Source organism: Lissotriton vulgaris, unplaced genomic scaffold (genome assembly GCF_964263255.1).
Source record: "Lissotriton vulgaris unplaced genomic scaffold, aLisVul1.2 SCAFFOLD_456, whole genome shotgun sequence".
NCBI lineage: Eukaryota > Metazoa > Chordata > Amphibia > Caudata > Salamandridae > Lissotriton > Lissotriton vulgaris.
Window position 1 is genome coordinate 441611 of NW_028253265.1, and position 23179 is coordinate 464789.

Genomic DNA, 23179 nt, shown 5'->3' on the forward strand with positions numbered 1-23179 from the left:
TCGGAACAGTGAGAAGAGACTCGCTATTTACGGGCGGGCTTTTCAGCTTCGCCGCTCTGCATTTCATCTAAGTGAGCGGAGCGCAGTGGTTAACAGCCACGCGTTGCCGTTCTATGTTCTATGGAGTGAGTTAACTTCTAGGAGAGCTTTGAGCAGTTTCTTCCCTTTTGTTTTCTTTCTGGATTAAGACTTGGTTGTGGCTTACAGTCCGCGGAGTGCGGTGGTGGTCGAAACTACACGCTACCGTGTACTGGCTGTTTCTTATCTTCACCTTACTGGCTATCAATTTTGGAGCGGGAGGTTACTCGCTATTTGGATCTAACAGTGATACTTTAATGTGACAGTTACAATCTGGGAAAGGTTGCAGTTCATGTTCATGCCCTTATGACATACAGAGCGGATTGCGGTGGTTCTTGCTTCCCACGCACTACCGTTTCTGCTAATAAGGAATTCGTGGTCAATCTTTCAATCCCAGAGAATCCTTATTTCATTTACTATCCCAGCAAGGAACTGTGTGAATAACAGAATCCCGTTAACCAACTCTCTTGCCTTTTGTCATGGTATGTCGAATACATGGGTATGTTTTATGAGACCTATGTGTTCCTGAGGGTGTGCATTTTCCCTGACCTGTGTTTGTGTTCCGATAGGCTGCATAGAGTGACAGGAGGTGATTGAGGAGACGTTTCGCCAGAGCTGGTTGCTTTCATACCATAAGATACTTAGGTGTTCTTTAGTGAGATCATATGAGAATAGCCTGTTTTCACTGGAGTGATTCTAAGTATTTGTTTTGTCGTTTCAGGTGTATCCCTTCCCAGCTGACCCTTCCCTTTCCCTTCCCTGTTCTTTTTATCCCTCACCTAATGGCTCAAAACCTCTGTGAGTTTGTACAAGAGGGTTTGTGACATTTGTAGGTGGACTCTTATAAGCATCAATCGGATTCCGTGGAGCAGGCCTGAACATCATCATCGTACGTTTGTAGTAACTCTGTTACCCTGGCTGAAAATAACCCTGGGCTATTCTTGAATCCTTGGGGGAGACGTCAAAATTGCTGCTGTGTCCCCATAATTGAGAAAGCGGTCAGATGCCTGCTTTCAGGTGCAATGTTTTGACAGAAAAACCCATTTGAAATATCTAATGTGGTTTTGTATTTTTTGCGCACAATGTTATTTATCAGTGCTGCATGTGTGCATTTTGTACTGGAAAAGTTTTGCAACAAGAGTTTAAATGTCTGTAATCCAAAACTAGACAATATGAATTGTCTGGTTTGGAGACAGGAAATAAAGGATTGTTCATTGACGAGGTGCATGTTTCAATCACCCCTTGGTATTCAAGTTGATTTAAAATCTCCATGACTTGTTTTTTATCTTCTTGCTTAACTGGGTACTGCCTTTGTGCAGCAGATTGATTTTTTAACTGAATTTTATGGTAAGGGGAATCCTCATCCCATCCTATATGATTTTTATATAATGCTGGAGCTTGAGCCACTGCCCATTTTCTGGCATAAGTGTGTGTTTTGTGAATTGGAATATGATTTGAGAAGGCTGGCATAATTATCTCTTCGCCATGTGGGCACTCCCTGACAAATTCAGGTGGCCAGTCTTGTTCAGCTAGAATAATTTCATAGCCCTTAGAGAGCTTCTCCCAAAAGAGTGCTCTTATTTTTCTAGTTATGTCCCCCTCCATCTGGAGTGTTACTTCATATAACTTGTGGGGTACACTAACCCTGGTGTCTGCAGTTTCAACTTGAATGAATTAATTCAAGGCCACTGTCTCCAGATGATCCTTCAGGATCCTGCGAACTATGGTGACTTCAGCTGCGCAGTCTAGCATTGTTTGAGCCCACTCCCCTTTCTTGAGTTGTGTCCTCAAGATCCTCGGCATATCTGATCTTTATGTTTGCTACCTTCTTTTTGGAAAATTGAGCTTTTTTACTTTGGTGAACGGGTTCTTTGTCTTTGGACTTGACGTGTTCTTCCTTGTGTTCTGACCATCCTCTTCTTTCCGATTTCTGCGAGGAAGTCTGAAAAAATCCAGAGAGACGTGTATCATTATCTTGATATCTGTCCATTTTTTTCAAATTATCCCTGTTCCTAAGGTTATACCTTTTTTCATAGGGCACCCGTTGGGGAGACCTACCTCCCATTTGGGGAGATCTTCCTCTGGACTGAGAACGTTTCTCTCTAGGAAGAGTCTGTTTAGACTTTTCCTACTTCTTTTTAGGAGTAGTGAGATTATTTTTAATAAATACCTTTTCAGGATTTTCTGTTAATTCATTTTTTACTGGTTTCCCACTCAAACTATCTCTTCCTAATTCTTCATAAGATTTTTCAATAATTCTAGCAAGCTCATATGGTCGGTCTGTTGTATCTGGTTCTTTTAACTTTTGGCGGATTGCCACGGATGCTGCTTCACCTCTAATGTTAGCTAATAGTATGGCCGAGACCTGTTTGAAATCTTTTAGTAATTTAATACCTAGATTTAAGGCCGGTTCTGGACCGTATTCATTTTGAATCTGCCTCAGAACATCTGGTATCACCGCCATGGACGGTACACCATGTGTTTTTGTGTAGATTGAAGCAAAGACAGTACCCAAAGTGTCACAGTCCACCACATGTAGTGCTATCCACATTGGTAAACAGATTGTCAGAATTATGTGTTTCTCATGAGGTGTACTATCAGGAAATATTGCCTCTATTTGAGTAATTTTTTTAGCTAACCAGAACAGATCTTTGCGGGTAATTTGGCAATGACTGATTGTATAGTCTGTGGTGTTATTTTATTTGTGTTCCCCTGATGAGGGGTGTGCTGGGGAATTTTTATAGATGGTTGGATCGTTAAAGTCCGCATGACATATTGAACCAATTGTCTGTGTATTTTAATTAATTGTTTCAGCTGAGCTAACAGTTCTGGACCTGTCATTCAGTTAATGTCAGGATGTGGTGTGTAGCTGGCTAGTACCGGCCATGTTGCTTCTGGTCTACCGGGTAATGTGATTTTGATGTTGTAGGGCGCCTTTAAACCAGAGCTGATGCTCCTGGAAAGTTAATGGAATTTCAACGTCCTCGAAAGGAACGTATCTTACTTGAGGTTCCACTAATTTGTAGTAGTGGAACTCGTGTGTTACTGCATTTGCTGCAGGAAATAGAATCCATGAATAGAATACCTCTGTTTGCCGATATTCATGTGCCTCTATAACAAAGATTACTTTACCACCTCTTGATGATACCCCATTTTCTATAAGTTTTATAGTTATGGTTTTTCTTACATTTGCCGGGATGATTATTGCATCCGGCTCATTTTGTTGGAGATTTGTGTCATCTAAGACCGCTTGAGCTGCTGCTGCAGCTCTTTCCCTTTCATCGTCACTTTCCAACATTTTGTCGACTGAAAGTTTTTTGCAGAGCAAAGTTTCAAGGAAAGAAAGATTAGGTGCACAATATTTTGGAACACTGTATCCTTCAACGTTGAACAAACCAAAAAACCAATACATAGGATTCTCGTCCTACTTAGTTCTGGCGGATATTAACCTTTTACCCACTCCAGACGTCTATTGGAGTATTTTACGGGAAAAACAGGACTGTGTGAAAAGCACGACTGAGTTACTCTAGTATCTAGCGTTAAAATATTGCCTTACCAAACGTTGGGCGCAATGTAGTGTAGTTCCGATATTCCCAATAGGCTCTGCGCATTGGAATAATATATACTGTAGTTTAGACGTAGGACTGAAGTCGACTAGGTCTCTACCGAATATATTAAACTTAATAGGGAGTGCCAGCTAGCTCAGAGGTCACTAGACACTTTCTCAAATTCACAAGAAGGGATTAGTTGCTGACAACTGAATAAACATGACATCTTTGTTTCCCAAGAATAAGAAATCAAATCTCTAGAGTCGTGGAAACAATAGATAACTATTTTACTCAGTCAATCGTGCATGCTTTGTTTCACCAGAGATGCAGAGAAATAGAGAGACGGACGTTTTCAATAAAAGTATTTATTGAGCAGTCTTCTTTCTCAAGCATTGGAAATGAACTGCTACAATCATAATACTGGTTATAAAGTACAAGGCATATAATACGAACAGTATTATAAAGTAGTACTGTAAAAGCATGATATGGTTTCTAAGCCATAAAGTGCATAAAATGTATAAAATACATACAGTGATAAAATGATGACTAAAAGTACTCAACTGGTGCTTCTAAAATACGCCTACCCTGGTGTACCTAACCTAAGTCTAGTACGAAGGAAGAAGTAAGTGAGGAGGAGCCTCAATTTAGTAGTACTCTGCCAGGAATCTAATCTGTCTAATCAGCTCCGTACCTTGGTTTTAGAATGAAGGAGGTCTTGTATCTCTCTCTCAGGACTCGATTTCCCAGATACCCGTAGGGGTAAGCCAAGAAACACTAGTGCTGGATTTCTCGGCCAGAGAAAAGACAGCGTCTCTCTTAGTGTGTCAGTTGGAGGGTCGGCTTCCTTCGGCACTTGCTGCTGCAGGGAGTTGGGCAAGTAGATAGTCGATCTGCTCCAAACCACCGTGTGTTTGTCTGGGCAAACCTAGGCATATTTATACTTTGAAGGTGCCGAGTTTGACACATGTTTGGACTTAATAACGTCACTCAAAGTCTAAATTCTTGGAAAACGCCAGGAGTTCTCAGAGAACTTAATATTCAAGCAGGGGGGAGTTCCTAACTGCTGAAGGCAGGTTTTTCCAAGAAATTGTTGTGTATTCTCGAAACTTAGTGGAAGTAGCCATGCCGTATTTGGGCTGTATGGCTTGGACCAAATATGGTAGTGATTCCTATGCCTATATAAGGATATGATAAAGTATACCTTATAAGGGCATGAATCGGGAAAATTACACTAGGGTCCTAGATTCTTTTACAACAGCATGGAGTGGAGTCGACTGGTTTACAATAAAGTGGGGTCGATTAGGGTAGCGTGTAGTGGGGTAGAGTGGAGTAGATTGAAGTGGGGTACATTGGGATAGATTGAGGCAGACTAAACGGGTAGATTTGGGTATACTGTACTGGTGACGAGACGGTAGATTGAGAAGAGAGAGGTAGGTTGGAGTGGAGTGGGGTAGAGGAGAGTGGGGTCAGGTAGATTGTAGTGGAGTGGGGTAGATTGGAGTAGATTGTGGTAGGTTGGAGTAGAATGGGGTGGGTAGATTGGAGTGCAGTGGGGTGAATGTGGATATATTGGGGTAGATAAGGTTAGTTTGGATAGATTGCGTTAGGTAGGAGTTCGGTAGATCGGGGTACATTGGGGTAGAGTGGAGCAAGGTATATTGGGATAGATCAGAATGGAGTAGATTTAGAAAAAGTGGAGTAGGTGGATTGGGTTAGATTGAAGTGGGGTGGGTGGAGTGGAGCAGATTGGAGGGAGTGGGGTATTTGGAGGTTGGAGATTGAAGTGAAGAGGGGTATTTGGAGTAGGGTACCTTGGGCAGATTAGTAGGGTAGAATGCAATGCAGTGAAATGGGGGAGACAGGGGTAGATTGGAGTGGGGTGGTTTGGAGTGGTGTAGGGTAGGTTGGAGTGGTGTGGAGTGGAGTGGGGTGAAGTACGGTAGATTGAAGTGAAATAGATTGTAGAGGAGTTGATTGGGCTAGTTGGAGTTGGGGAAATGGGGGTGGAGTGGGTTAGATTGGAGTGTAGTGTTGTAGATTGAAGTGATGTACATTGAAGTAGAGTGAGGCAGATTGGAGTAGAGTGGAGCATGGTATGTTGGGGGAGAGTGGAGTAGAGTTGCATGAGCTAGATTGGAGTGGAGTACATTGGGTAGATTAGGTAGATTGGAATAGGGTAGAATGGAGTGTGGTCATTTGGGTGGACTGGAGTAGGGTAGAGTGGAGTGAGGGATTGGGATAAAATGGAGTAGGGTAGAGTGGGATAGGGTAGATTGGAGTGGTATAGACTAGGTAGATTTCAGTGGAGTAGAGTGTGATAGACTAAACAGGAGAAAAGTGGGATAGACTGGAGTGGAGAAGAGTTGGGTAGACTGGAGTGTAAAAGAGTGGGGTGGAGTAGATTAAGGTGGAGTGGAGAACAGTGGAGTGAAGTAGATTGAGTGGATTGGAGTAGATTGGGTGGATGAGAGTATGCTAGATAGGAATGGTAGATTGCAGTGGAGTGGGGTAGACTGTAGTGAAGTGGACTGAGGTAAATTGAGTTGGGGTACAGTGAAGTTGAGTGGGACAGAATGGAGTGGAAGAGTGAAGGGGTGTAAAGTGAAGTGGTGTAGAGTGAAGTAACGAGCCCTGTCGTAGAGTGTCGTACAGTGGAGTGTCAATGATTGGAGTGGCGTGGCATGGCACAGAATGGAAGGGCATAGAGTGGAGCAGAGTGCTATAGAGTGAAGTGCTGTACATTTTGGTAGAGAGTATTGTAAAGTATAGAAACGTAGTGTGGACTATGCATGGTGTGATAATTCACTTCCATTACAGACAGCACATCTTCAATTGAAAATTGAAAATGGGCATTACATTTGCACAGACATATGGTTTTGCTGCACACAAATGATAATGTATTGAAACAATTGTTTTCACCACCCTTCAGAATTACAAAAAAGTACTTAATTTCTATTGTTCTCATTCTGATGTATGCTGAAATAACGCACAGTTGCGTGCTAGAAAAGATACCATCATACAACCTATTCTCTTGCATAGGGAACTGAATAGAAAGATTGACACATGCCTTCTCTCGCGTTGAAATCAGCAGAAGAAAAGTAAACAATGAGTTCTCTCAGAGTACAAAGCATCTGTCTTATTTGACCTCTGACTTTGGATGTACAGCAAATGAGACAAGATAAGAACAAGATTTAAAGGCCTGTTTACAGATAATGCATACTTACTGGAGAAACAAAGTCAAGCTGGAAAGCCTAACACAACAAACAAACAAAACAGTCAGCTAGGAAAGAAATACTCTGTAGAGTGGCTCAACAAAAAGTAAAAAAACAGCCCCAAAAGTGTGAGCAGTGCAAGGACGCAAGTACTTGGGCCATGCTCCAGGGGAGGGTCACATTGCGAGAAGCGGGAAGTGCGGACTGCAGAACTGACCAGCAGGAAGCAAGCAATTGGGAGGGGATTTGAAGCCACCCAAGGTTAATTAATGGGAAGGCTCCAACCCTAGTAACTGTAAACAAAATGTCTTGAAGAGACCAAAAAATGTATGGCCCAAATAATGGCAGTCTCAGAACCTCACACTGCATTTATCCTCAACTCTCTGTCACACTATCATGGACACCCATCCACTTTCTGAAATCACCCGACTACCAGAGCCAACTCAGTTTGCAGTACAGGCTTTTAATATATCCCATGAAAAACAAAAATACAGAAACACAGCACTTAGGTGAAGAAAACGATCTTCGGAAATAGGTACATTTACACAGTTCAACGTGAAGTAAAATGTGTGAAACTAAAAGTGAATGCTTCATTGAATTGGTTGCTTCAAGGTTTGATTTACTCATTGTTGAGAGAGAAATCATTGTGTTTGCTTGTAAAGTTAAAGATGAGAAAGATATGGCCTTGTTGGCGCCCATTTCTAAAGTCAGTTTTGCTGAGCACCCAATGCACATAGAGCCCTGACTCACTACATTCACAATCATATAATCTCAATATTCTGTCTTGCTCTCTCACTGGCAGCAAAGCCAGACATCCCACTAGTGTTGTTTAAAGAGGGCTGCAACTGTCTTGCACAGTTTACACCGCATAAATAACCTGCCAATAAGCAGTTAATCAGGATCAAGATTCATGGTGCCATAAAATGGAGTGCCAGTGGGGTACATTGCCAACCATAGTAAAATACATCATCCTGTTTGGCAATGTACCATACAACAGCTGACTAGTTTTACTACTATAGTATGTGGCTTAATTGACAGAGACTATGCGTATGCAAAAATATCAAACCGTTAAACAAACAGATCTGAGGATATAAAAGTGGCATTAAAGTATTGAAGAGCAATCCACATCCAGAATCTGACAGACTAAACTGAGGAGACTGCACTAAACCATGGCTCAGAAGGTGTTCTATGGTCTGGCTCTTGTCCTTATTATAGGAGTCATGCTTTTGAATGTACAGCCTGCAGAATCTGCCCCAGGTAATGTATAATCAATTTATACACATTGTGTAGATCAGCCAACTTGAAAATAAGGTTAATCAAGGTAAACATGTAGGCTTGCCATTACCTTCTGGGGGAAAAAGCGAACACAAAGGTGATTAGGGTGTAACACAGAATTAGATTTTGGTTTTATTTTCACAAAATGTATTCCTTCATTTTGTCCATGTGACTCATGTGTCCTTTCTAGTTAGCTATGAGTCGGAAGGTGTTTATTCCAAGGTAGCTCACATCTGGAGGGTCTTTGAAAGAGTCAGCAAAATAAAACTATGTTTAGGGTATGATCTGGCAAAATGCAATAACATTTGAACACTCTAATAAATGATTTACGCAAATTGCTCTGTCATGTTCCAAAAATGAAATCTATATCAAGACTTTATTGTGACATTGACTGTATGACATTTTTTAAAAGCTCTTGGTTTTTCATTCTTAAAAGTGGTTTCAATTGTGCAATTAAGGATGGCAACTAGAGTTGTGAAATGTTGGGTTAAAATATCAAAGTGTGAAATTCAGAAAAGGCAGTTATAGCCGAAATACAAGGCACTGCACTGGGGTTTGAATGGGGATCTGTATAGCAGGAGTGGAGGTATTGAGGCAACAGAAACTATGCGTTTCACTCTGTCAAACTTTATGAGATGATCTGTCATGAACAATGTAAGTGTCTATGGTACTTATAGAGCCTGACCTTTGTCAAAAAGCAGCAGAGTGCTCTACTAGGTCACAGGCAAATATATAATGACAAAGTGATTGGAGAGGAGCTGGTATGGAGGGGGACTATTAGTGTCCCATGATCAATGCATCTGACTCCATCTCATGATTTGCAATAGCTTCAGGTTCCCAGGATTAGAAGGGTAATCTCTCCTATAAAGGTCCCATTCTCTGGAACTCACTTCCACTTGCCCTAAAGATTAACTCCAATTTCCAATCCTTTAGGAAGCTCCTTAAAACCCATCTATATTCGACCTCATAATCTGCTGGTAGTCTAATTTATTCAGTTATCAGTCCATCACCTGCATCAAAAGCGCAAGCGCGGAGATACCCCTTTGGGGGTCGAGTCCTGCACTTTATAAATAAATAAATAAATAAATAAATGACTGCAACTAGGTACAGAACGCTATCTCCCTGAGTTGTGTAAATGTATTGTTCTTATTTACTCATTTATGTCTAATCTCTCTATGCTGACGGTTAAGGCTGGTCTTCAAAAAACCACCTCCAGTGGAGGCAGTACACATCAATTTGTGTGCAAAACGTATAACTTTAGACTTGAGCTTTTCCCCTTTAACTAAAAATCTACTCAACTAAAGTATAGCTGAAGGCAGAGAATGCTCTCTCTAGTCTTCAAAATTGTATCATTCTTATTCTAAACAGATGAAGTGGTAAAGAGAATGGGAGTGCTGGGCAAAGAGAAAAGGAAAGAGAATGGTACCATTACCCAGTATAAAACAATGTGACTAGGTCCCTTGTTTTGTAAACAGCTATCTATGAAATGCAGTACATTCCACAGCACCAGTTATCTAAACATGGAGTGAACGAGTACCTAATGTGCGCTCCATCAACCGTAAAGGATGCTGGCTCTCTAGCTCATTATGGAACCTCAGTGGTGAAGCCATAATAGAGCAGTAGTGTCAAAAGGCTCCTGCTCTGTCAGCTGAAGCAGGGACAGTGAGACTGCTGCTGGGGTGTGCTGGGCTCTAATCCCACCAGCTTATGTCAGAACAGGACAGCCAGCAAGGGTTCACAGGCAGCGGTTACTTAAGGCACAGCTTCTTCTTGGGGGTTGTTGTCCACAGTTGTATTCTTTGTGCAGGCGGCCCACCTCATAAGGACTGAAACCCTGTGGAGTTTCTCATCTTTCAAGGAAAGGAGATGTGGGGTGGAGGGAATGATACTAGCGCCGCAGCAGTGGCATGCTGAATGTGCTCCCGGCAGGGCCAATACTTCTCACCACGAACAACAGCAACTACCTTCATGACTATCTCACACTAAATTTGTTTTGTTCTTTACTCCTTCTTCTCAATTTTTCAACAACTCAAACCTAATGTTTTTGTGTAACAGTTTCATTTTCTCTCTTTATCCGTTCCCCGAAACAATATGCCAACTCATTTATTCTATCTTCTCCTTAAACCCCGCTGTCAATTCTCTTCCACTCATTTGGTTATTGTGCATGTCATGTCACGTGTGTGATTATCTCCTGCAGTCCTACCTTTGAGCATGAGGCAACTGGGATACTGTCACTGTCACTCTCTTCATCTGAACATTAAAATCATACAGTGATAAAACCAGCTCTGCATGTGTAGATGGGCCCATTACACCTGCTTTAGTGAATCAGTGAGTTCAACCCCACCCTTCTTTTCCATCGGTGGCACACCACAGTGTCCGCTTTTATGGTTATCCTTTCAGGAGCAATGAGGACAATTCACATTTTGTTCCACCTAAATGCTCACCAAGCCCCTGCAATTCCCCGACAAGGTTAATCCAAGTACTCAATATGCAAAATGTGTGTCCACAACCTAACATTCATATGCTTGCATTCAAACCTTTGAGTAACCGATAACTGACTATTTGCTATTGCTTGAGTTGACTACAGCTAATACCACATGTTTATTTTCAATATGGTTCTTGTATGAGAATGTGAATACGATTTAGTGTTTCTGCCCTCTTCAAACGTTTGTACAGTTAGCAGAACCCTTCTACGGTTTGGTGCTGCGTTTTCCATGCAAATGCTATGCTCATGGGTAACAAATGGTTTTAAGTTAGGAGTAAATTTTAGGTGAAACTCCAAATCAAATATAGAAACATCTAATTTCTCATCACCTTTGGATTCATTGGTGCAAATTATTCACTTTATACGCCCTGTTGGGATCTCATTGTAGACATAGAAGACAGACCACCTTTGGCAACTCTTGATATCTTCTTATCTCATGGTATGTTATTCAATACCTGCCAGAACTCAAACTACAAATAAAGCGGTTCAAAAGGGGGTGGTGATGGACGGAGCATCTGAACCAATCAAACACTCACACCCAGTCAAAAGATCTGGGTTTAATCCATCACCGTTCTTTAGCCCACTCTGCCACCCCAGTTCAGAGATGGCCATATGCAAATCAGTCTGACCCTGTGCCTCATGGGAACAGTCCAGCTCGAACTGCCAATTCATGCCTTCCCTGGACCGGAAACAAGCTTCCTAGGACCGGTTTCTGGCATTACAGCCGTCTTCAGCCAGGTTTGCTTGAATCCAGTGGCAAAGTGAGCAAGGGACTCACGTCTGAGCATACCCTGCCAAATTAAGGCGAACAAAGCCGTACAAAAGGGGGTGGTGATGTGTGAAGCATCTGAACCAATCAACCACTCACAACCAGTCAACAGATCTGGGTTTAATCCATCACCGTTTTTTAGCCCACTCTGCCACCCGAGTTCAGAGATGGTCATTTGCAAATCAGTCTGACCCTGTGCCTCATGGGAACAGTCCAGCTCGAACTGCCAATTCATGCCTTCCCTGGACCGGAAACAAGCTTCCTAGGACCGGTTTCTGGCATTACAGCCGTCTTCAGCCAGGTTTGCTTGAATCCAGTGGCAAAGTGAGCAAGGGACTCACGTCTGAGCATACCCTGCCAACTTATGGCGAACAAAGCGGTACAAAAGGGGGTGGTGATGTGTGGAGCATCTGAACCAATCAACCACTCACACCCAGTCAACAGATCTGGGTTTAATCCATCACCGTTCTTTAGCCCACTCTGCCACCCCAGTTCAGACATGGCCAAGCTTTCTAGGACCGGTTTCTGGCATTTCGACGTGGGTCCCTTGCTTACTTTACCACTGGATTCATGCTACCCTAGCTAGGATTGTGGTGCACTGACATCTGCATCTCCTTGCTCAAGGCATGTATAAATCTGCAGTTTGTGACCTCATTGCTGCCAGGCAGAATGATCGACTGGAGACATTTCTAGAGCTGTGGAGTTTGTTCATAAGAGGCCCCAGGACTAGACCATATAACCTGGTACAAATGAACTATGAGGGATCCGATATACCGTCTTACCCATGGGATTAATCAGGGGAACCTGTATTGAGGCTCAAGAATACTTGTCTGCAATTAGCTAACAGACTTTCTCAGAACAAAAGATAATGGACACCTGAAAGGTAGGAAGGTTCCCTACTAACACACACCTCCTTTCTTTTTACCATTCACCCCCTCGCCTCCCCGTCCCCCTGCCTGGATTCCCCCCTTCTTATAGAAAATGGTTACATTTACCCTCTATCAGTACAAAGCCAAAATGCAGGATGCTTTACCTTGCCATACATTGGATTTTGGAAGGCTCCTATAGTCCTGTGCTTTTGAATAGTCCGGTAACTTGACCGTGTATGCTGACACGTTTGTTTTACAAGGCTTTACTTGTATGATACATGTAAAACCCAGTAAAAAAGTGTGAATGAGGGTAGATTGACTGGTGAATACATTTCTACCTCTGACGACCATTATTAATGCTTTGCCTTCATTGGTGTATGTCTTCTTGACAACCTTTCTCTCAGTTGCTGCACTAAAATGTAATGCTGTTAATAGCGACACAATATCAGTACATATCAATATCAATACATGAACATTACTGCCCTGTTCTTCTAGGGATTGTGTGACTTATCTATTGAGAAATTTAGCTTAACAATGTTAATATTCCAGGGTTCCAGGTTAGGTTCACTTTATCCCACCTCAAGAAAATCCTAAGAACTTAGTTTAGTTTTGATATCGTCCTTGAGAGTTTACTCCTTCCGTGAACCATTTTCAGCATGGTTAAAAAATGAGACATTAAACCAAGTACCTTCGAATTTGCCTTTAGCCAGAATATCAGATAGTATCCTTTAAAAATAAGTATGTGCTTCTGTTGGATTAGTGCACTAACACTGGTGTAATTCTGTCTTTTCCAGGATCACGAGAGAGTGTATTGGTCAAACTCTGTCTTTTCTTTTTCTCCTGCAGAAACTCGAGAGTCAAGGCTGGGTGATGATCGTGCTTCAGGATTGCGTGTATGTATTGCAGGTTTTGTAGTCGTGGTTGTCAACGATGGTCCCAATGGGGGCAGAGAGAGGGGTGAACCACACTGTGTCCATTGACCAATTAAGCCAGCTAAGGCCTTGTGGCTTGGGGGTAGCAATTCTCCCACACAAGTGCAAGGATGGCTGCCAAGTCAAGTGGTCATGTCAACAACCTGAGAATTCTTGTAAGATTTTCATTACTCTCACATCTAATAAGCATTGACAGAAGCCAAGGAATCTTGAGAGCCAACATACATTGGCAATGTACACAGCTCTTCAAACAGGAAGGGGGGTCAGCACTGAAACCATATTTTGGAAAGGAAATAATTTGAGGAGTATATTCACAGTTATTAGATTCAATCCATTGGTCAGGTTGTACAGTTTTTAATCAGTCTGAACTGTATAAGTATAAGTGAACCCTCTTTTATTCTGCTTGGTTATTCTTCACAAGGCAGTAGTTGTAGGTGAAGTACTTTATAGTACATCACAGTTTCCTTATAAATTGTTATTGTCATTGATTTAGTTGTCGTAGCGCAAAACCATTGTTATGTCTTCTTCTTGCTCTTTTTCTTTTCAGGCTAACCGGCCGGGAGCCGAGGAAAGAGAGTCAGAGGTATGTATTGCATCCTGGAGTAAAGATATTGTTCATCTCCACTCTTTCTTCTACCTTGTATCTCACTTCCAACAATACCTCAGTAAGCATTATCTAGTCCTCTGTCACTTTCAGAAAGACTGGTCTTTACTCCCTAGTCCTTTATTGTTTCCTTTGTCCTTCCCTGACAGGTCTGTCCTACCTATGAATTCATGTTAATTATGTTTTAGAACGTTTTGCTTAAAAGAAAAATATATACAAATATTTAAATCCTTTGGCTGATATAATTCTATCTATCCCCTAGCCTCATACTAAATGTGAAACTCAAACTAATTTCAAAAGGAAAACCAAACTTGGCGCACCAAAAAAAGATATAATAATCGTCACTCTTCTGTTATTGTGATGTATAACTCTGCCAGTCTGTACTTTACTTACTCAGCCTTCCCTACACCACTGCCCAGTCTGGCCGCCTCTTCCCAATCCGTACGAAGGTGTGATCATGCTCCTGGCTTGGCCACACCCCTCCAGAAGCATGGCAGAATCGAGTGCTTCTCCTGCTAGTTCCCGCTCATCCTTGTTCTGTTTCCCTGACTGCTGCAAGTTTGGCATGTGTGTCTCTGTAAGATTCTCTTAGCCCGGAGGTCTCCAGTCCAGGGTCGGATTGAAAAGGCGGCCACTCGGGCAATGGCTGATAGGCCGATATCCAAATTTCAGCTGTGGGCTGCTTTTATGGGCAGCCTTGGGGGATGAGTTGGGAGGTGTCTGTGTTGTTCAGATGCCTCCAGTGGCCCAGTGGGTGCCTGAGAGGCCTTTCTGGAGGCAGATGGGCGTCCTTTACCTCCCTTTTATCAACGGGCAGATGTGTCACTCCCTTTCTTTCTCTGGCTTGCCCATTTATGTATGTCTATTGAGCAGAGCAGGGGGCCTGACCGGATGTGGCCTCACTTCTTTTCAGGTGTTTCATCAGTGTGAAATAATCTGTGCATTTTTTTTTATCTACTTGAAGTTAAGAAAACATTCCTCTGCCAGAGACACCCCTCCCCCTTCTTTTCATAAAACTTTAAAGCAGTGTTTTGTGGAAAGGCAATATACAAAATGAGGGCCACTTTTTTATAGCGTGCCCGGGTCGATTTTTAATCTCAATCCAACCCTGATCCAGTCCCACTATATCTGTGGACTCCTTAAATCGAACCCTGTACCAATCTATCTCTAGATTTCTAGTCAAAGTCCCGTCAAAGAAATCAGCTACTGTCTTTCCGGATCGTGTGTTTCCGCACTTCCCGCTAGTTTGGTGGTTTCTCATCTTGGCATCACCTTCTCTCTCTAGCTACCCTGCATTCTGGTCAGTCTCCTCCCACTCTTGTAGTATTGTTCCCTGTCTCTTTCTCTGCTATCCTCCCAGTTCTGTAAAAGAAATGTCCTTCCTTCCTTCATTTCTATTCCTCCTCCTTTACCTTTCAGCTTTAATCGTGCTTTTCCTTCCAATCCTGGGGTCGATGTCATTTCAGACTATTGCCTTACCTTCTTTTATATATTGCCAGTATCCTTACACTATCCTGTTTACACAGAGAGCTTTGACCAACTCGCGGAGACCTTGAGTACTTTGGTTGTACATGATTAAACAGTACAGAACGACAAAGCATGCAGACCAGACAAGTGATCTTAAGAAAGCATATGCTCTCTTGCCATTGAAACCAAGCGGCACCTGACTAATGATATTCCGCAGGCCTAAACCGGTCTTGGGTGTAGTGTGCCTCTTCTGAGTGCACCTAAGCATGAAACAGCCGACAGGAATGTAGTAGCAGCTTCTTGAATAATGAATAAGCTCCACATGCACAGGAAAGAGGTCTGTCCAGTTCCTCAACCACAGTAAACTGTCCTCAACAGAATGCTCAGGCATTGAAACCAAACCATGTCACTCACTAACAATGTCACCTTCCACGTTCCACGTAGAACTTAATAAGTATACAAACCATAACATTGGGTTTGGACCTGACTTTGCAGTTTGGACTGGACTGTGTCATGATCTGTTGCCACAATAAAGCAGCAAAGGTCAAATTTCTAACCCCCTGGTGCAAGGGCTCAGTTTAATGCAGCATTAGGAATTAGAAATCCAGTTGGACTGCAATCTATATTCAAGTCAACTCACTGAGCAGTACTGTGTAGGAGGTGTTTCCTGGTCACGTTCAGTCCCACTAGATGAGTTCAGGGACACAGTGGGATGACAAACCCTCAATAATAGGTACCAACATACAGGAGATGAAACTTTAAAATGTTCTGAAACTCTAGTCTAGTGCATCAAGTGTTAACAGTAAACAATCAGAAAGAGAATATGATATGCAGGTGTATATGTCATAGTCAACAAAAAAATATGAACATTCCTAACATGGCTAGCAAGTTCCTAGCATCCTAACACCTTATCGCTGCTTCTAAGTGCTATGCTAAACATTAACAGAAAAAAGCTCATAAATCAAGGGGCATATTCACAACGTCACTTTCAGTGACACTGCAGTGGCGATAGGGGCTTTGCCTTATTTACAAGGCAGCGTTAAGCCACTTAATGTTGCTTAATGCTGCCTTGTAAATAAGGCACCCTTTCAAGCTGTACTTAGCGTGAAAGGAGAGGACAATGGGTGTTGCTGTGGGCATTCCACTGCAACACCCATTGATTTTGACGCTGACCCCTATTTACAAGGGTGGTGTAAATAGGAGGCAGCACGAAAATTAAGACCACGGAAAACCTGGTCTTAAACAGGCAAAACGAGGAGAAATTTGTATTTATCCTCGTTATTTCTGTTTTCATGTGTGCGGCTTTGTGCGGCATACATAGAAACAGCAAAAGGCCATTGATTGTTTATGTACAGGAAGGTGAACTTTTCTGCGCATAAACAATTTTTAAAAAATAACGTTTTGCAACTTCTATGGGTGTTGCATTAGGCAACACACATAAAATTTACAAACGCCATTTATAGATTGTTTATGTGCAGGAAGGGAGGCCGTCATGCACATAAACAATCTTCCCCTCAACGCAGACACCCTTGCACTATGGTGCAAGGGTGCTTGCGTTGGTGCTAGGCTGCTACATTTAGCCCCAGCACGGGGGAAATGCAGGGCTGCACTACATTATTTCTGAAGTGGCAGAGTGTAGCGTTAAGCCAAGGAGGCTAATGCCGTGCTCCGCCACTTCATTGTAAATATGCTTCCAAGTTTCATACGATGCATCTCATAGCCATTTTGAAGCACACCTCTTGCATAAGAATGATCAGCAGTGCTCCAGGAACAGCTCAGACTGAGGATAGTTGATGCTGCAAACCAGATCAGCTTCTAGCTTCATAGTTCTGTCGTGAGACCCTTCGAATTAACAATCAGATACCTTGGTTTATATATATATATCCTTGAGTATATGGGTGTGTGAGTATCTGTGTGTGTGAGGGAGATGCAATGTGAGTAGCTATATTGGTGAATGAGAGGGCGTGTCAGTGGCTCTATGGGTGAGTGAGTGGTGGTGTCAGTGGCTCTCTGGGAGGGTATCTGGGTGTGTAGTGACTGTATGGGTGAGTGAGTGGATATCTGAATGGCTATATGAGTGAGTGACTGGGTGTGTAAGTGGCTGTATGAATGAGTGAGTGAGTGTTTGGTTAAGTGAGTTGGTGTGTGAGCAGCTGTATCAGAGAGTGAGTGTCTGTGTGAATTGCTGTATGGGTGACTGAGCGTATGCATGAGTGCTTGTATGTATGTGTGAATGGGTATGAAGTGATTATCTGGGTGTGTGAGTGCTTGTAAGAGTTAGTCAGTGGCTATATGGATGAGCGAGGGTATGTGGAGTGACGGTGTAGTATATAAGTGGGTGTGTGAGTAGTTGTATGTGTGAGTGTGTGGCTATGTGAGTGACTGTTCGTCTGAGTGACTTGTATGTGTGGATGTATGGCTGAGTGAATGGTTGTGTGAATGGCTGTACTACGCGTGGGTGTGAGAACCTCTATGGAGGAGTGAGTGGGTATATGAAAACTCATCTGAGTCTGTGAATGGGTATGTGGTTGTGTGTGTGTTTCCATGGTAATAAGAGGGGGCGTGAGTAGTTCTATTCATGATGTCCCCTGAGGCATTTCCCTGTTTTTGTGTGTGCTGCAGAAAGCAGCACACATAGAAAGGGGAATAAACAAGAACAAGTTAAGATATTTCTCATCATAACACTTCAAATGGGGATGTGTAGCATTTCAACACCTTCCCAGGTTTACCAGTAACGTAAATGTGAAAATGCCTCAAAATCTATGGGTGGATGAATGGGACATCCACACTCCACCTATGGATTGCCACCCTGAGGCAGGGTAGCGCAGCAATGTGTTGTGCGACTCTGGATTTATCATGCCATGCAGTGCCATTCAAGATGGCCTTACACATATTGATAAATTGAACGTAGGAGTTGTGTAGCTCTTGCGACCCATAGCGTGGCGGAAGGGTGAGCAATTCTTTAATAAATGTGCCCCAAGGCTCTACTAGTAGAAACTATCCCCCACCTCTAAATAAGGTTGCCTAACTGCGAGTTTGGAGGGGTGGAAATGAAAATGAGCATAAATCAAATATAGTTTTCGCACACTCTGCCATATTCTCAAAGAGTGGCTAAATAACGTAAACTGACCTTTAAAATTCATTTTTAGTATTGGCATACAATTGTCTTGGTCTCATGGGGCCTCCATCCCTTGAGGAGCACACACTCATCCAAATCCTAAGAAGGGAGCATTAATTGACCACTCATAATGAGGGCCTGGGTAAGAACTGATAGTAATAGTGTGCTCAAATACAGGGGTGAGTGCAATTTGTACTCATCTCAAAGGTGCTGTTATGTACTCAGAGTCAAACATTATTTGCACCTGTTTTTTTTATTTACATTTGTGTGTATCTTGCTCTGAACTATTGTGTTTGTTTAGATGCTTCACAATGAGTTGTTTCCTCTTGCATGAGGTACACTTGGAGCATGTATTCAATATAATTTACAATGATTTTAGTTTGTTGAATTTTAATTTTGTAATTTCATGGAAAATGTAAACACATTTCTATTACTGTATATTTGTGCCTTTTTTGATTACAGTACATTGCCAGGTGCTGTCTTTAGAGAGTTAGCCTTTGTAGGTAGCTATACCTGATAATTGTATGACTTAGTTGCACTTTTTAAGCTTTGCAAAACTGCTACAAAACATGAGCTAACATATTAAAATCCCTTATTTCTGTGTACAGCAAGAGACAGAAGAGCTTGGACTCCTTCGTTCTCTGCAATTATAACAGGGACGATTATTGGACCACTCATTCCAGCATGGTAAGCAAGGGGTCGCACGATAGAACCAGAAGTAGGTAAATGTAATCATATCATATATGCTTCATGATACCACTTTCCCTTCTAAATGAACCCATTTTGTGGTAAGAGCAAAGGGATCCCCTCATTTTGTGGTTGGAGCTGCAGGGTTACTTTGATCTCACTAACTTTAACGGGTCACTACCTGGGGTGAATATGGGGACCATCCTGTGAAGGGCCAAATGTTTCATTCACATATGGCTACTGCTGTTGGAAACAGGACATAGTTTTAGATGGTGTAGTTGATTGAATTACAGCAATATATTATCCATTATTGAACATTATAATTGAGCAGTAAAAACCCACAAAACTACATTAAGCTTTTTTCCAAAACTACACTTTAAATTGTTAGGGAGAGAGCTGCCACCACCATGAAGACCAGAACCATAGCCACCTCACTGATCAAATATGCTCTCTGAGGTTCAAATTGTTAAATTGGCAACATTTGCTGTTTCCCAGGATCACGAGAGCTGGAAGATACACTGCCACACACAAAAACAAGGAAAAATTAGTGGCTAGCATGATCTGCACCTTTGCTTTTCAAAAACAAATTGTAGTTGCATTGATTAGTTCCAACTTTCAAATCATGTTTCAAGAATGGTGCTCCTTAGCATACAAAATAAACAACAACTTTAAATTGATTAAGTCTCTGATATTGCCTTGATGGAAAAGATAAAACATAGTGTTTTAGGGGGAAATGAAAAAGTGAAATAAATATCAGCAAATTTGGGGAGCATTTAAAGCAGAGTGTTATTATCTAACTTCTAGTTGAAGCAGAGTCTGGCTACTCGGTTCAGAAACCTCTAGAGGTTCGTATTTTTTTTTTAAGTGGCCCTCTCTTCGGGGGTATTAAGAGTCATGGTGGGTGGTCTGCCATCTACCAGCAGGGTGGAGGTCATACATTGAGCCAACTTGGCAGAATACCGTCAGCCATATATAGAAATCCCTCCTTGCCTGGTGCAGACCTCAGTGCATTGAGAGGTGCCACCACCACTTTGATGGCTACTTTGAAGACAATGTAAATCTGCTGAGCAGCCGCCATGTTTCAGCTGGCCTCTTAGCTACCCTTTTTTAAAAACTAACTCCCAAAGTGGGGTTTTGTATTTGAAAAAGAGAAGACTAATAGCCCAAACACTTTGCGAATTTGCTCCCAGGGTATGGGGTCAATTTAAAAAAAAATCTGTTGGGCAACCAGGCAATTCCTGGCGGTCCCAAACACGGAAATGTATGTGCAAGATTGCTTGCTCTCAATAGCACGAAAGGTCTGAGATATTTAGAACAATGGCTGGATATCTTTTGGATTATTGGTCTAATGTTTTCACCAGGGAGGCCTTCATTAGCCTTATTCTGGCTGCTCATCCAACTCTAAATAGAGAGGACTGGCAATCAGTTTGATGAACAGGGTACACCACCACCGTTATGGCAGGGTACCCTATCCACTAAATTCTAAATGGCCAGATCCATATTAAATGTTATGACTCTAGTAAAGGATGACAGGCTGTTTAGTGCTCCTAGCCAGACAAACCTGTTAACCATTACATTTGCAGCCACAACCATGGTTTGGGAATTCTAAATTAATCATTCATTTGAGATTCAAGAACAAAAAATATGGAGGAAAACCATAATGTTAAGGGACTTACTATCCTCAATTACAAAGTGCACACAGCTGAATCTACTACACAGCCTACCATATTGTTGACAATTCTGCTTCTTTAAACCCTGGCAGAAGTAGCTCCTCCTGCCACGTTCTCTATTTCTCCTATCACCAACACTTAGACATCTATCTGCAGAGTTCACCAGTTAGCCTGCCTCTATCCAATCAACCCAGCCCTCTAATTGATCTACTGCTCCCCGTTGTTCATCATTCTCTTTATTGGTATGGTGCTAGTTTTGTGTTATGTAAATTCACATACATACATTCAAGAATCCCTTGAAAATTGCCCTTTGCAAGGAAGCCTTTGACGTTTTTTCAGACATCACCAGACTTACCAGAGAGATTGAGCCCTATTCATTCCACAAATGCTCCACCAAGACTGTTCATGAACAGAATCCAAAAGCTGCAGATCTCTGACTTGTAACTGGCCTTAAATCTACCTGGTATCACACATTTGGTCAAGACACCCAACAGACCATCAACTCTGCAATTCACTGTTTAAGTAATGTACATCCATAAATGCAGGCATCAGTCACTCTACCTACAAGTGCAATTTGCAACTACATTTATAATACAGTGGTTGACTCAGTTTGAGAGATGGATACTTGCGAAGGATGATGCAAAATGAGGTTTGTGCAAGATTTATAAATATGATGCAGTCAATTCATGAAATGCAGGATAGAAGTGCTGAGAACAGGAATTGGGGCAATAACTGACTGGCAGATAATGGAATGACGTGTCCAGCAGGTCAGCAGCTAGTGCACCTAGAGAAGCAATGAAGGAAACTCTTTTAAAGATAGCAGTAAATTGGAACTACATTCCAGCCCGAATATATATAGTGCTTAATTTGAGCCTTTGGTTTCCGCTGCTCGGAACCAGCACTTAATTGTCAAATCTGGCCCTTGTGACAATCTGCTAAATGGAGGAACTGAAAGGCTAATTTAGAGATGACAGTAACAACAGTTAGTTATTAATTCAATATACATTGAAAATGACTGTTACCTGCCACACAAGCCATTCTAGGCAAAAATGAGATGAACATGTCTGAGTATTTTGCCATCCAAACTGAGGGAGATCACTTGTCCAAGTTACTTGAGGGTAATTAGAATCACTGGATCAGAACAATGGAATTGGTAAGTGAAGCCCAAATTTGGGAAGTTATTAGAAATGCATTAAAGAAGAGTGGGTGGACAAGTTATGATCTAGATGGGATATGTGCAGTCACGGACATTTAAAGGGATGGCGATGGAATGGAGACATCTTTGGTGACGAATTAAGGGTGGATATTATTGTCATATGGAATATGTTGATGTTAACCAGATACATACTAGACCAGGGCAGAATTTGAATTTACACTTATAGATTTGGAGCAATTTGCAATCTCCATAGAGTTCCGGACAAATTCTGTGAATCGCCACTTTGCATACTTTTTCCCAGTTCAAGCAATGTGATTACAACAAGAAGAAAGTGAAAGCTCGAGCAAGCGAGCTGGCAAGCATTAACATCATTTGGCATTCCCAAGCATGATTTTTGGTCACTAGCAAGCCTTCCAGTGTGATTTTCTATCACGAGTGGTCATGGGAGTAGCGAGGGTTAGAGTGCTGCTTCTCAGGTAGATTTGCACATCAAGAGGCAGGAAAATCAACTCCACATGCTCTTGCGCACCATGCTTTGGCATTGTCACAGATATATCAGCGTTGAATGAGCTACCGGCGTTAAATCGCATTGCAACAGCGTAAAATGCATTATTTCCACACGTTGGCAGAATTCCGCAGAAACTTGCAAAGTTGTTGTGTGACTCTTTGGAATTACACTAAGTGAAGATCCACGAGTTCCATCAACCCCTAAGTACTGAAACAATATACTGGACATTTTTTGGCTCCTGATGGTCAGTGCCGGCTGTTTGCATTTTCGTAAATTAAATTAAAAGATTTTGACCCACAATTACATAATACAACAGTTAAACTGTACCCTCACCGCAAATAGTACCCACCACAAGATTTGCAAAGACCAAAACACCTTTTGCTGCTACCTGTAATATGTTTTGTTTTCAGGAACATGATGGCCTGTTATTACAAGCTAATTACTATTAATATTTTTTTTATCCACAGATTTCCATGACGTGAAATGTAAACTCAATGAGGCTGTCCCTCTCTACCAGCTTTTATTAAATTCATTGGCTGGCGAAATAAATAATAAATCATATTGAGATCTATCCTGAATGTGTTTTTGTGTTCTTTTGTGTCAGACAGTGGGAATCAAAAGATCAATCCATGATATCACTTCAGAGTTTCAGAAGATGCGTCAAACTACACCTTGTTTATTACCATGTATCTAATTATTTAATCATCTTTGATGCTTTTGTGTTTCATTCACATTCTTTTCTTTTAGGTTGGTGCCATCATGCATGCATCAGAATGCAACCAATATGCAGTGTATTTTGTA

General features: G+C 41.9%; 1 long non-coding RNA gene across 1 annotated transcript; it reads left to right on the forward strand.

Moving 5' to 3' along the window:
* The first annotated feature begins 7966 nt into the window (after positions 1–7966).
* LOC147661066 (uncharacterized) lies at positions 7967–22949 on the forward strand. Its single transcript, XR_015306036.1, has 5 exons — positions 7967–8095; positions 13083–13129; positions 13716–13751; positions 18966–19044; positions 22846–22949. It is a non-coding gene; the product is annotated as an uncharacterized LOC147661066 (long non-coding RNA).
* Positions 22950–23179: the final 230 nt, after the last annotated feature.